General features: G+C 33.9%; 2 long non-coding RNA genes across 2 annotated transcripts; both read right to left on the bottom strand.

The window, feature by feature from the left end:
* Positions 1-2,255: 2,255 nt before the first annotated feature.
* LOC148577315 (uncharacterized) lies at positions 2,256-7,463 on the bottom strand. The gene is made up of 3 exons (XR_015902381.1): positions 6,829-7,463; positions 6,522-6,707; positions 2,256-2,452 (listed from the first exon to the last, which is right to left on the bottom strand). It is a non-coding gene; the product is annotated as an uncharacterized LOC148577315 (long non-coding RNA).
* Positions 7,464-10,364: 2,901 nt separating this feature from the next.
* Positions 10,365-14,423, bottom strand: LOC107631213 (uncharacterized). Its single transcript, XR_001618516.3, has 3 exons — positions 13,790-14,423; positions 13,483-13,669; positions 10,365-10,501 (listed from the first exon to the last, which is right to left on the bottom strand). It is a non-coding gene; the product is annotated as an uncharacterized LOC107631213 (long non-coding RNA).
* Positions 14,424-14,761: the final 338 nt, after the last annotated feature.

Below are 14,761 nucleotides of genomic sequence, written 5' to 3'. Positions count from 1 at the left end.
AAAAGCTCATTAAAGGAGCTTATATATGTTGGACCTTGGGCCAGGTTTGGGCCCGGTCCAACTGTAACAACCCTGATTTTCGAGTACATGAGATCTTTTCTGAAAGTACGGATTTCTCCGGAAGATCAGTAAAGGGAACACCTCTGTAATATCATCAAGCATCTCAATCCTCATTATCATTATATCATCCTTAATTTAGAACCTCCTCTGAGGCAAGCTCGATAATGCAATCGCAAAGAACCTTGTTTTTGAACCGTATCGGTTGGCAGTTTTGATTCTGATTTTCGTAAATAGTCTCTGTTTGACAAACCGGACTCGATTCATGAGAGGAGAGAGATAATAGTATAATATTATCATTATATTAGCATTAGAAAATACTTGAATGACATTATAAGGTTACCTGGTCTGTTTTTGTTAAAAACAAAAAATCGGTTTAACCGGGTTTACGGTTTTCTGGTGCAGCTTAGCACTAGCACTCTCTGATAAATTTAGCAATGCTAAGGCCTCATTACACATGTTCTATTCTCATAATAAATATGTTACTAGTGTCATTTATGATAGTAGCACAGAAAATAATTTTAGAGATGTTTTTACGTGTTCCGATACACCTAGTTTTAGTAGTTGTACACACCAGAGATATTTTAATATTATTTTAATCCACCTCCAAGCCAACCAATCACAACTCACCTTACACCCCCAAGACCTCCAAGGCTGTCTCATTTCATCATTTTGGCCGAAAATAACAAGAGAGAAAAGAGAGAAACTTTCATGAACACTTAATCTTTAAAGCTTGATTTCTTCTGAACTAAAACTCAAATTAAAACTCCGATTTCACCAAAATGATTCTCTCTTCTTCCTCTACATAACCATATAACTTATCAAGGATGGAAATAAGGTGAGGTGGCTGTCTCCCTCCCATTTCAATTCGGTTTTCAAGGAAAACCATGCAAAACATGTGTTTTCTTGATGTTCTTCCTTAGGAATCATGCTTAACTTGACTTGAGGGCCAAGAAATGTGAATTTCCAGCAAGTCTAAGATGAGATATCTCTTCCTAACATACTGAGTGAGATTTGGTCAGCTGAGAGTTTTTGGATTTAAAGTTGTTCTTGATGTGATTTAGGAGGAAAAAGTGCTTAAGGACCACCTGAAAGTTTAACTGAATTAGGAGCAGCAAAACCAGGTAGGGATTGACGAATTTAATCTTGATTGATTGTGTTTGAGTTGTGTGATTATGATATGGTTTGGCTGTGCTTGAAATTGATTGTTTGTATGAGTAATTCTTGTTGAAATTTTGGTGAAAATTTGATGAAATTTGATGAAATTCAAGCTATGAATGTGTGTTCTTGTGGCTGCTGGAAAACGAAACCCTAGAGCTTAAATTGAGGTTTAATTTGTGTTAAAATCATGTAGAAAAGATGGGGTTTTAGTGGCTGGAAATTTATTTTGAATTTTGGTAAAAATCGGTTGCTGAAAAGACTGAAAAATGGGTAAAAACAGAGAAAGAATTTGAAGAATATACGAAGAACATGAAGAACACTTTGAGTGTGGTGAAGAACATTGAAGAACACCTTTTAGATCTTAGAAAGGGCAAGGAAGTAAAATTTTTGGTGTTTAAGGGGTTATATGGTAATTTTTGGAAGTTAGGGTGGTAAAAGTAGAAATATTAAAAGTTACGGGTGGTAAAAAGTGAATTTTAAAGGTTAAAAGTAAAAGGTAAGTTAATTTTCGAAAATTTAGTATTAAAATAATAAATAATAATAAAATATTAAATAATAATATTTAATTTAAAATAATATTTTAATAAAAATAATAAAATAATGCGGAAAAGGCAGTTTTCTGTAAAAGCTTTAGAAAGACAACTTCAAGTGCAGAATCTCATAATTACCTTCATAAAACACTTAGAGAGTGGTAATAACATGATAGTGAGGCAAAGATAAAGAAAAGATAAAAAGTTAAAGAAAAGATAAAAACCAAAGAAAAAGTCTGTAAAATTTTAATGACAGAAAAACAGACAGAGACTAGTGAACGAACTAGGGCAACTTAGTTAGTACTTGAGTTGTGTAACATCCCTTCCAGCAAAATACCTTGCTTAAGTCAGGGTATTTCTACTAGAAAGAACGTTACGTGACCTTTTCTAATATTAACTACTTAATTACTGAGCCTTTGTATCGATTTCGCATTTCAGTTTTAAGAAAATGCCAGAAAATTTTGTTTTTATTCATTAATGACAAGTATCAAGGATAAACATTGCAAATAATAATAACAATCACATAAATATTATTAATAGTAATTCTTATACATAAGAAGTCATATAAACCCAAATACAACACCTACCCCTCTATTAAAATAAAACCTCAAAGGACAAGAGCGAGGGGACTCTGAAAGCAATTAAAACCATAAAGAAAGCCTACTAATCGCTCGCAGCTTCAAATTGCGTCTTCAAACCTGTCACTGAAAGGGTGAAAAATTTTGAGGTGAGAACCAAACCACATGTTCTCAGTAGAGGTAGAGAATGCCGTGAAAGTAAAGAATAAAACGCAAATAGTTAATTTCATTCAGAAATATTTAAAAGAAAAACTATTTTCATTTGCAGTGATCTTTATTCGCCTTATCAACCTTTTATTTTGAAAACCAACGGCATAACATTCAAAAATCCAAAATCTTATAAAGCATCAGTTAATTATCCAAAATTCTAAACCCATATTTTCCTTTATAAAAATTTTGAAAAGCTTTCCTAGGACGTATGAATGACTAATCTGTTCCAAGCATAGGTTCATTAAGTCTATGCTGAACCAGCTCAATCTTTCATACTTACTAAACCTAAAACACAACCCAATCACGGCCTCAGGCCCAAGCAATTCAACCAACACCCAATTCACCACAATCCAGCCAATCAGTTACAAACACAAGTAATGAGATTCAAACACAATCAAGAGCAATTACATCAAGTATAGCAATTAGCAATTAAACAGGATTATTCACTTAGGCAAACCAATTACAATATACACACCCAAACAATATCACATAGATGCATATGATGAATGTCTAGTCCTAGTACAGGCCATGAGCTCATGTGTCGGTTGGCTGCCCGCAATCCCGACATTTATCCGGTCACGAGTAGTCCCGATTTTCCCAGATACGATTTTCCGTTCCTAAATAAATGCGCATATAATAATAGCCGCTCATTTGAGACAGCCTCTGCTTACTGCAGGAAAATATATATATACTCTGCTCTGCTCTGGGGAAGCGGAAAATGGCTGTAGGTAACTTAGTTTCCCTACAGAAGCTCTGTGTTGCATTAAGCAACTAATATATATAAATATAACTCTGGGTTGCATCAAGCAACTAATATATATATATATATACAAATATCTCTTTACTCTGCTCTGGTTTCTCTTTTCTCTGCATCTCTTTACTCTACTCTAGTTGCTCTGTTCTCTGTATCCCTTTACTTTTCTCTAATTACTCTTTTATCTATATCTATATTACTCTTTTTCTCTTTATCTATTTACTTTACTCTGGTTGCTCTGTTCTCTGTGTTTTTCTACTCTGCTCTGATTACTCTTTTCTTTTTATCTCTTTACTCTTTTGTAATTGTAAATATGCAAGTGGGACCATAGTTTTTGATTGCGGATGGCGGCTCATGGCGGTGAGCCGAAAATCCGCCATAAAATAATAGCGGATGGTGTTGCGGAATATGGCGGAAATGGCGGATTACCTAAAGAGTACATATATATGTACAAAAAAATATGTAAACAAATTGCAAATATAATAAACTATAAAATCTAATCTATATAATCATTTTTCAAGTCATAAGACATCCGATTAATGCAGCAAATATAATAGAAAATTCAGCAAATAAACATAAGACATGAAACATAAAAACTAAAAACTTAAAAGAAAGACCAAAGCCATTGTCTCATCATGTCTTTAAACTAAAGAATGATGAAATAAACCATCTAAATTCTAGCTCTCATAAACTTGGTTCCTCCTTTGGAGCTGCAGGTTGTTTCCTTTTTCTATTTTGTTGTCTTCTCCTAGTATTTTTCGTAGGCTCATTTCCCCCCATTGCTTCAATTCTACTGGAGCAGACGGCAGCTGCAGGATGAGCAGGAGCAGTGCCAGCAGCATGACCAGCAGAGGCAGAGGCAGGGGCAGGGGTATCAGAATCAGGGGCTGGTCTGGAAGTTGACATAGTGAACTAAACTGAACGGGAAAAATTGGAGGAAGAGAGGTTTATGAGGGAAGAGAAGGAGACGATGAACTGAACGAACAACGAAGAAAAAAAAGGGAATGTATGTAACGACGAACTAGAAAGAGAGGGAACTGTGGTGATGAGCGGCGGCAACCACCCGCGGCGAAGATCGGCGCCGACGGCAGGCACAGAGAAGAGAAAACAGAAATGGAGAGCCGTTTTTTACGTCAATAAGAGAGGAAGAGAAGTTTTTGAATAACAGAGGCTAATTAGGGTTACCGGTATCACTTAGGGTTTCCTAAATTACCCAATTACCCCCGATTTTTTTCAAAAAATCCGAAAATCCCCGACATTTCCGCCATTTCAATGGCGTTTCGCTATGGCGCCACTGCAATTGCGGCCGCCTTTTCACCCGCCGTGAAAACCACGTTGCGCTGGCCTCTGTATGGCGGCGAGGCCAAATTCCGCCACGCCATACCGCCATGGCGCCGCCTTAACCGATATTTTAAAACACTGAGCGGGACAAACCCACGCCCTTGCCAACATTCTCGTATACCAAATAATTTCTTCTTACAGGAATAATTGAAGTTTTTATCATTAAATAAGCCTAAAATATTGATTTTGATTAAGTCATTATACTTTTGTAAAAATTTGGATATAATCTCCTTTAAAAATAGGACTTATCCACCCTTACGGGTTCCTTCTTTCTCAACATTTCGTCAGCCTCTTTCAGCAATTGCCACAGCAATATATTCTCAAAAACATTTGATAATAGAAAATCTATTTCTTAAATTCCATATCCAAAATAATTACTAACACAACATGGCAGCCTGATTTCTATTTTGTTTTTAAAATATCAAATGAATTTGGAATTATGAAAACTTTATATCCATACGACCGTCTCGGATTAAGCTTTCTATTAAACTAAAAATCATAATTTTTCGTTGACTCTAACTTCGGAAATATAAGCAAAACTGTGACTGCTCTGCAGTGTTCTAAATCCAGAAAACAGCAGCAGCATACAACATTCGAAATTTCATATAAAATCCAAATTGAATCCAACTACCTTCAAAATTAATGTGGTTAAACTTGACTTACCCAAATTTCTTTCTCAATTAGTTCCAGGGTCATACCATTTTTAATGAAGGAGTTACGTAGCTTGGAAGTTAGGTAATTTTCTGCAGAATTCTGTTTTACAAATCATTAAACACAACCTCTTCCAAGTCCCAAAACTCACTTATTAAAACATGGAAAACCCTGAAATTTGAATCATATGTACTAAACATAATCAAATTTCACCTGCAATTAGTTGCATATCAATATCATTCAAGAATTAAAAATTATAAAGTCTCAAAGTTACTGACTTAGAAAACAAAACCTGACTTTTACTGCATAATACATCTTACTTTAAAAATCCAAATCATTAAAACCACAACTCTAAAAATTCTAAATTTTTATGAAATTAAAGTATTAGGACCAGAGTTTCATTTAAAATTGGTTCCATTTCAAAATTCAAACTGGAGAAATTCCAATAGAGGAAACAAGTTGCTACTGTGTTAAACGTTCTGCTGAAAAACCAGATTTGACATCCATAATTCAAAAATTTACCATAAATCATAAACTTAATGAAAAAGTCTCAAATTCACCAGTTCAGCTCCCTATATTCCCAAGCTTAATCCGGGCTTAGTTCCACACAATTCCGATAATCACAAAATTAGTTATAGCTTTTCAAAGTTGCTGACTCAGTTTAGAAATTATGCAGAAAATCAGATTTTAGAATTCAACTTTGAAAAATCATAACTAATTCTTTAGTTGATACGAAACCTTCAAAATTGAGTTTTCACAATTACACTTAATATAATTTCATTAACACTTAAATTCTTATCATTTCAGTCACTATAGAGTCACTGATTCACTTTCAAAGTTGCCGTTTAATTTCAAAGAGAACCTGATTTACAGCAAACCATTTAGTGTTCAAAATCCAACCCTTCAATACCCCTCAAAACCAATTCCAAATCAACCACCAACCAAGCTCATTAACATTACAATATACCAAATAATAGCTGAACAGCAACAAATCCAACATAACCCATTAAAATTCAGTAATTCTCAACAATAAGTCATCAAACTATTCCCAATCTACATAATCAATCAATATCACCAATCAACAATTCCAAATCACAATCTCAACCATTCCAATCATAATTTCAGCCATAATTCAATATTCACATAATCAATCAATTACTCACATCTATTAAATCTATTTGCAGTTATTCAATAAACCTTGTAGGCATTCTTAAATTGAAATTGTTTTAAACCCCCTACCTCGATGTCACAATTGCAGAATTTGAACTCAACTGCCCCCGTTTCGTTTCTAATTTACAGCAGTGACAACAATCCTAATGCAATCAAGGACACCGCTGGAATAGCAACAGCTTTAATTTTGCGGCAATGATGATGGTTGCAGCGGGACAAGAATTTGAATCTAATGTAGTCAAGGGCAGAAACAGCCTTGGGAATTGACGACAAAGTAAAAATTAAAATTGAATTAAAACAAGAATATAACAACTATACCAGTGCCAAAACAGAGCGTGCAAATGGACAATTCCCAAAGAAAAGATTAGACCAGTACCAAGATAATAGAATCAGAACCAGCAACAGCCCGGCGTTGGCTTCCGGCAACGGCAACACCATCGCCAGTGGCTCCAATTGGGACAAACTCCAGCAAACATCATATAACCAAGGACATCAGAGGCAGATACAGGGTATTTACAGAGCAATAAAGGTTCAGAGATGGTGGTTCTCATGGCTAGGGTTTAACTGACTCACCATTAATCATGGCGGCAACCAGAAATTCCGGCGGCAGAGGAATGGTCCCTCCTCGGTGCGTCACTCTCTCACACATGTCTCGTCCTCTTCCTCTGTGACATCATCAACGAAACCTCTTCTCCCATGTTCGTTTTTCCCGCTGTGGTGGTAGCGGCTTCCACTAACAGCAGCGCCGGCGATGGAACTTCCCTCCTTCACGCGGTGCTTCTCTACTTCGATCACCCTCTCCTCTATGACGGCTAGGGTTTGGTGGTGTGGCGGTCAGACAGCGGCGACGGTGGCTGTGTTCATCACCAGCAACGCCTCTTCCTTCCCTTCCCCTCTCCTCTCCTTCTCATCCTCTGGCTCCCTTTGGTTCGGACTCTCCCTCTCCGTCACTCCCACTCTAATTTTTGCCTTCCCCTTTTATTTTGCTATCAACATATATATGATATACGTTCTTTTGAAGATAAATTGTGAGAGTGGATAAACGTGGGGTTATAAGGAGGAGATGAGTATACTGGTGCGTGTGTGGGTTTAATTGGTTAGGGAGTACACGTATTAGATACTAACAGTACGTATAAAATAAGAAACATAAGACTAGAAAAAATATATACGAGTAATTTAACAATTTTACAAAACATTTATGATAGGATAACAATTTAGAATTTAAATATAATGCTATAAAGATTACTTTTAAAATGCATAAAATTTTATCTATCAATCTATTAACGAGCTCAAATAATTATTTTTAATTTAAATCATAAAGTAAATATACTAATTACATTTTTATAAAATGTAGTTTAAACTCAAAACTAATTATTCAAATTAAAAAATATAATTTTTTATTATTTTTCTATCACCGAAACTTTAATTTCAATTTACAAAATATCTAATTATAATAAAATTACTTAAACTTAAAGTATTTATAAAAGTCTATTTAATCATTCCTAATAAATTAATCTCTAAGAGCTCAAACTAATAAAATAAACTATAATTTATCCATAATAGAAATTATTTAAATTAAATTATACAATTTTCAAAATATAAAATAACCAACTATAAAAATTTACACAAGAATATTAATTGAATTAACTCCAAATATTAGTAAACTAATTTAATTACTCTCAATTGATTAATTTATAAAATAAGATATCAAATGAATAAAATAAATCGTAACCTTTTCAGAATAAAAGTTACTTAAATTAAATTATACAATTCTTTCTTATTTTTCAATTTCTAAAATTATACAAAATATTCTATTATAATAAGATTACTTAAAAATATTAATTGATTTCAAAATAAAACTATCTCCGAATCTATTTAATTATTTCTAACAAAATAATTTCTAAAATTATAAAGTTTAAACTTAATAAGATAAAATCACAATTTATTTATATTTAGATTTTTAAAAATGCGGAATGTTACATTCTATCCAACTTACAAAAATTTTCGCCCTCAAAAATTGATATAAGATGGAGAAAAGATTCATATTCACATCCCCTTTCGAATATTTTAAAGATACCAAGAAAATTATATCACAAATACAGAAGAAAATATATTAGGTGATACAAAAGTTAATAAAAATAACTTGACGCAAACCAAATTTCAAAATCTAAAATTAAATAGGCACAATGTTCGTTCAGAACTCTTAACAAAGCATGATCACTTCCTCTCGTCGCCTCAAAATTAAACTCCTTATAACTTCGTATACTGACCAGATTCACTTTTCACACGTACAAATCGCGTCCCTAAGAACTAGCGTGTATAAGAAATACGAAACATAAGAAGAGAAAGATAAACGGCACAAAAGATTTATGCGAGAAATAAGAAGAATACTCAAGTTTGCAAGTGCACAAGATGGTATTTCGCAAGGTTCTGAAGGAATACATGAGATTACCAAACAAGAAGAATATATATAAGCAACAAAATGTAGCATAAAGGGAGTTAATTCGAAGCTTAGGAAGGAATTTTGAATCAAACAATTTCAATATAAGCATCATTAGGGAAAATAGTACAACGATTTTGAATAACTTCAATTTGAAATAGAGGGAATTGGTTTATTTTTTTTTTCAAAAGAAAATATTTAAATCCAACATTTTTCAAAAGTACTAAATTATGTATAAACAATATGTTATACCGATTTAATTCCAAACCAAAACAAATCAGGGGAGGTTTGTAAATTAAAGCTTGTTTGGCGCTAAGGACAAAATATTTTCTTTAAAAATCTTGGAGGATACTTAAGTACATAATTAGGTAAGAATAGCCATAAAATTATGGTAAATTTAGAAGAAAATCAGCTTCTATTCAAAGAATAAATTCAAAAATAAAATTTTCTATAAATCAATAAAAGATAAGTGGTATATCACAGATAAACAAGATTAAACTACATAAAGAAGCTTCAGAGTTTATGTAAGAAAGTCTAGGCTGAATTAAAAACAATCCCATCAAAATTTAAGTAAGGGTTGTGGATACAGTCAAGTAAGAAAAGATTTAAATTGAAATTTTTCTCGAAGAGAATCTGAAACAAGTACTCAAGAAGGAAATTACAAGAAATGGTATGTTGCATCGAGATAAATCAGAGTTCAGAGCAAGGAGCATAGAGTTTGCAAGGTAAGGATAAATGTTCCAAAAGATTCAAACAACAACCAGATACAGAGTCAAGCAAGGACGTGCACGAATGATAATACAAGGTTAGTAAGAAAGAGATCAAAAATTAGAAATTCCATTACAATTAGTAGAGAAAGAGATAACGCTAAGCACGAATAAAGAGCATACATCGAAACGGAACTAGTCTCTAGACTTTAGTTTCTAACGTCCCCAAAACCTCGTGATTCGCGTGACTTAACACTGCTATTTCGTCTATGATAACCCATTAGTATTTCCATATACATAAATCATTTGTATTAAGTTGGCCAAACTTGATACCATGAGGTATGAAATGGTAAATTAATAGCATTAATCATCAGACAGTCATGCATATAAAACATAAACTCTTGTCATCAGAACAAGTTAGAAAGCATGACAGACACTCAGAGTATGCAATGAAGCATAGTCAGTCCACTCCCAAGGCTCTACAGGAAGGACTACTCTGATACCATATTGTAACATCTCTTCCAGCAAAATACCTTGCTTAAGTCAGGGTATTTCTACTAGAAAGAATGTTACGTGACCTGTTCTAATATTAACTACTTAATTACTGAGCCTTTGTATCGATTTCGCGTTTCAATTTTAAGAAAATGCCAGAAAATTTTGTTTTTATTCATTAATGACATGTATCAAGGATAAACATTGCAAATAATAATAACAATCACATAAGTATTATTAATAGTAATTCTTATACATAAGAAGTCATATAAACCCAAATACAACACCTACCCCTCTGTTAAAATAAAACCTCAAAGGACAAGAGCGAGGAGACTCTATGAAAGCAATTAAAACCATAAAGAAAGCCTACTAATCGCTCGCAGGTTCAAATTGCGTCTTCAAACCTGTCACTGAAAGGGTGGAAAATTTCGGGGTGAGAACCAAACCACATGTTCTCAGTAGAGGTAGAGAATGCCGTGAAAGTAAAGAATAAAACGCAAATAGTTAATTTCATTCAGAAATATTTAAAAGAAAAACTATTTTCATTTGCAGTGATCTTTATTCGCCTTATCAACCTTTTATTTTGAAAACCAACGGCATAACATTCAAAAATCCAAAATCTTATAAAGCATCAGTTAATTATCCAAAATTCTAAACCCATATTTTCCTTTATAAAAATTTTGAAAAGCTTTCCTAGGCCGTATGAATGACTAATTTGTTCCAAGCATAGGTTCATTAAGTCTATGCTGAACCAGCTCAATCTTTCATACTTACTAAACCTCAAACATAACCCAATCACGGCCTCAGGCCCAAGCAATTCAACCAACACCCAATTCACCACAATCCAGCCAATTAGTTACAAACACAAGTAATGAGATTCAAACACAATCAAGAGCAATTACATCAAGTATAGCAATTAGTAATTAAACAGGATTATTCACTTAGGTAAACCAATTACAATATACACACCCAAACAATATCACATAGATGCATATGATGAATGTCTAGTCCTAGTACAGGCCATGAGCTCATGTGTCGGTTGGCTGTCCGCAATCCCGACATTTATCCAGTCACGAGTAGTCCCGATTTTCCCAGATACGATTTTCCGTTCCTAAATAAATGCGCATATAATAATAGCCGCTCATTTGAGACAGCCTCTGCTTACTGCAGGAAAATATTTATATACTCTGCTCTACTCTGGGAAAGCGGAAAATGGCTGTAGGTAACTTAGTTTCCCTACAGAAGCTCTGTGTTGCATTAAGCAACTAATATATATAAATATAACTCAGGGTTGCATCAAGCAACTAAGATATATATATATATATATATATATATATATACAAATATCTCTTTACTCTGCTCTGGTTTCTCTCTTCTCTGCATCTCTTTACTCTATTCTAGTTGCTCTGTTCTCTGTATCCCTTTACTTTTCTCTAATTACTCTTTCATCTGTATCTATATTACTCTTTTTCTCTTTATCTCTTTACTTTACTCTGGCTGCTCTGTTCTCTGTATTTTTCTACTCTGCTCTGATTACTCTTTTCTTTTTATCTCTTTACTCTTTTGTAATTGTAAATATGCAAGCGGGACAAAACCCATGCCCTTGCCAACAATCTCGTATACCAAATAATTTCTTCTTACAGGAATCATTGAAGTTTTTATCATTAAATAAACCTTAAATATTGATTTTGATTAAGTCATTATACTTTTGTAAAAATTTGGACATAATCTCCTTTAAAAATAGGACTTATCCACCCTTACGGGTTCCTTCTTTCTCAACATTTCGTCAGCCTCTTTCAGCAATTGCCACAGTAATATATTCTCAAAAATATTTGATAATAGAAAATCTATTTCTTAAATTTCATATCCAAAATAATTACCAACACAACTTGGCAGCCTGATTTCCATTTTGTTTTTAAAATATCAAATAAATTCGGAATTACACAAACTTTATATCCATGCGACCGTTTCAGATTAAGCTTTCTATTAAATTAAAAATCATAATTTTTCGTTGATTCTAGCTTCGGAAATATAAGCAAAACCGTGACTGCTCTGCAGTGTTCTAAATCCAGAAAACAGCAGCAGCATACAACATTCGAAATTTCATATAAAATCCAAATTGAATCCAACCACCTTCAAAATTAATGTGGTTAAACTTAACTTACCCAAATCTATTTCTCAATTAGTTCCAGGGTCATACCATTTTTTATGAAGGAGTTACGTAGCTTGAAAATTAGGTAATTTTCTGCAGAATTCTGTTTTACAAATCATTAAACACAACCTCTTCCAAGTCCCATGACTCACTTATTAAAACATGGAAAACCCTGAAATTTGAATCATATGTACTAAACATACTCAAATTTTACCTCCAATTGGTTGCATCTCAATATTATTCCAGAATTAAAAATTATAAAGTCTCAAAGTTACTGACTTAGAAAACAAAACCTGACTTTTACTGCATAATACATCTTACTTTAAAAATCCAAATCTTTAAAACCACAACTCTAACAATGATAAATTTTTATGAAATTAAAGTATTAGGACCAAAGTTTCATTTAAAATTGGTTCCATTTCAAAATTCAAACTGGAGAAATTTCAATAGAGGAAACAAGTTGCTGCTGTGTTAAACGTTCTGCAGAAAAACCAGATTTGACATCCATAATTCAAAAATTTACCATAAATCATAAACTTAATGAAAAAGTCTCAAATTCACCAGTTCAACTCCCTATATTCCCAAGCATAATCTGGACTTGGTTCCACACAATTCCGATAATCACAAAATTAGTTATAGCTTTTCAAAGTTGCTGACTCAGTTTAGAAATTATGCAGAAAATCAGATTTTAGAATTCAACTTTGAAAAATCATAACTAATTCTTTAGTTGATACGAAACCTTCAAAATTGAGTTTTCACAATTACACTTAATATAATTTTATTAACACTTAAATTCTTATCATTTCAGTCACTATAGAGTCACTGATTCACTTTCAAAGTTGCCGTTTAATTTCAAGAGAACCTGATTTTCAGCAAACTATTTAGTGTTCAAAATCCAACCCTTCAATACCCCTCAAAACCAATTCCAAATCAACCACCAACCAAGGTCATTAACATTACAATATACCAAATAATAGCTCAACAGCAACAAATCCAACATAACCCATTAAAATTCACTAATTCTCAACAATAAGTCATCAAACTATTCCCAATCTACATAATCAATCAATATCACCAATCAACAATTCCAAATCACAATCTCAACCATTCCAATCACAATTTCAGCCACAATTCAATATTCACATAATCAATCAATTACTCACATCTATTAAATCTATTTGCAGTTATTCAATAAACCTTGTAGGCATTCTTAAATTGAAATCGTTTTAAACCCCCTACCTCAATGTCGCAATTGCAGAATTTGAACACAACTGCCCCCATTTTGTTTCTAATTTACAGCAGTGACAACAATCCTAATGCAATCAAGGACACCGCTGGAACAGCAACAGCTTTAATTTCGCGGCAATGATGATGGTTACAGCAGGACAAGAATTTGAATCTAATGTAGTCAAGGGCAGAAACAGCCCTGGGAATTGACAACAAAGTAAAAACTAAAATTGAATTAAAACAAGAATATAACAACTATACTAGTGCCAAAACAGAGCATGCAAATGGACAAGTCCCAAAGAAAATATTAGACCAGTACCAAGATAATAGAATCAGAACCAGCAACAGCCCGGCGTTGGCTTCCGGCAGCGGCAACACCTTCACCAGTGGCTCCAATTGGGACAAACTCCAGCAAACATCATATAACCAAGGACATCAGAGGCAGATACAAGGTATTTACAGAGCAATAAAGGTTCAGAGATGGTGGTTCTCATGGCTAGGGTTTAACTGACTCACCATTAATCATGGCGGCAACCAGAAATTCCGGCGGCGGCCTCGGCAGAGGAATGGTCCCTCCTCGGTGCGTCACTCTCTCACACACGTCTCGTCCTCTTCCTCTATGACAACATCAACGAAACCTCTTCTCCCATTTTCGTTTTCCCCGCTGCGGTGGTAGCGGCTTCCACTAACAGCAGCGCCGGCGATGGAACTTCCCTCCTTCACGCGGTGCTTCTCTACTTCGATCACCCTCTCCTCTATGACGGCTAGGGTTTGATGGTGTGGCGGTCAGACAGCGGTGACGGTGGCTGTGTTCATCACCGGCAACGCCTCTTCCTTCCCTTCCCCTCTCCTCTCCTTCTCATCCTCTGGCTCCCTTTGGTTCGGACTCTCCCTCTCCGTCACTCTCACTCTAATTTTTGCCTTTCCATTTTATTTTGCTATCAACATATATATGATATATGTTCTTTTGAAGATAAATTGTGAGAGTGGATAAACGTGGGGTTATAAGGAGGAGATGAGTATACTGGTGCGTGTGTGGGTTTAATTGGTTTGGGAGTACACGTATTAGATACTAACAGTACGTATAAAATAAGAAACATAAGACTAGAAAAAATATATACGAGTAATTTAACAATTTTACAAAACATTTATGATAGGATAACAATTTAGAATTTAAATATAATGCTATAAAGATTACTTTTAAAATGCATAAAATTTTATCTATCAATCTATTAACGAGCTCAAATAATTATTTTTAATTTAAATCATAAAGTAAATATACTAATTACAT

Source organism: Arachis ipaensis, chromosome B1 (genome assembly GCF_059453495.1).
Source record: "Arachis ipaensis isolate K30076 ecotype BB chromosome B1, ASM5945349v1, whole genome shotgun sequence".
NCBI lineage: Eukaryota > Viridiplantae > Streptophyta > Magnoliopsida > Fabales > Fabaceae > Arachis > Arachis ipaensis.
Note: the sequence above shows the minus strand (reverse complement) of the source record. Positions and strands in the feature narration are given on the sequence as shown.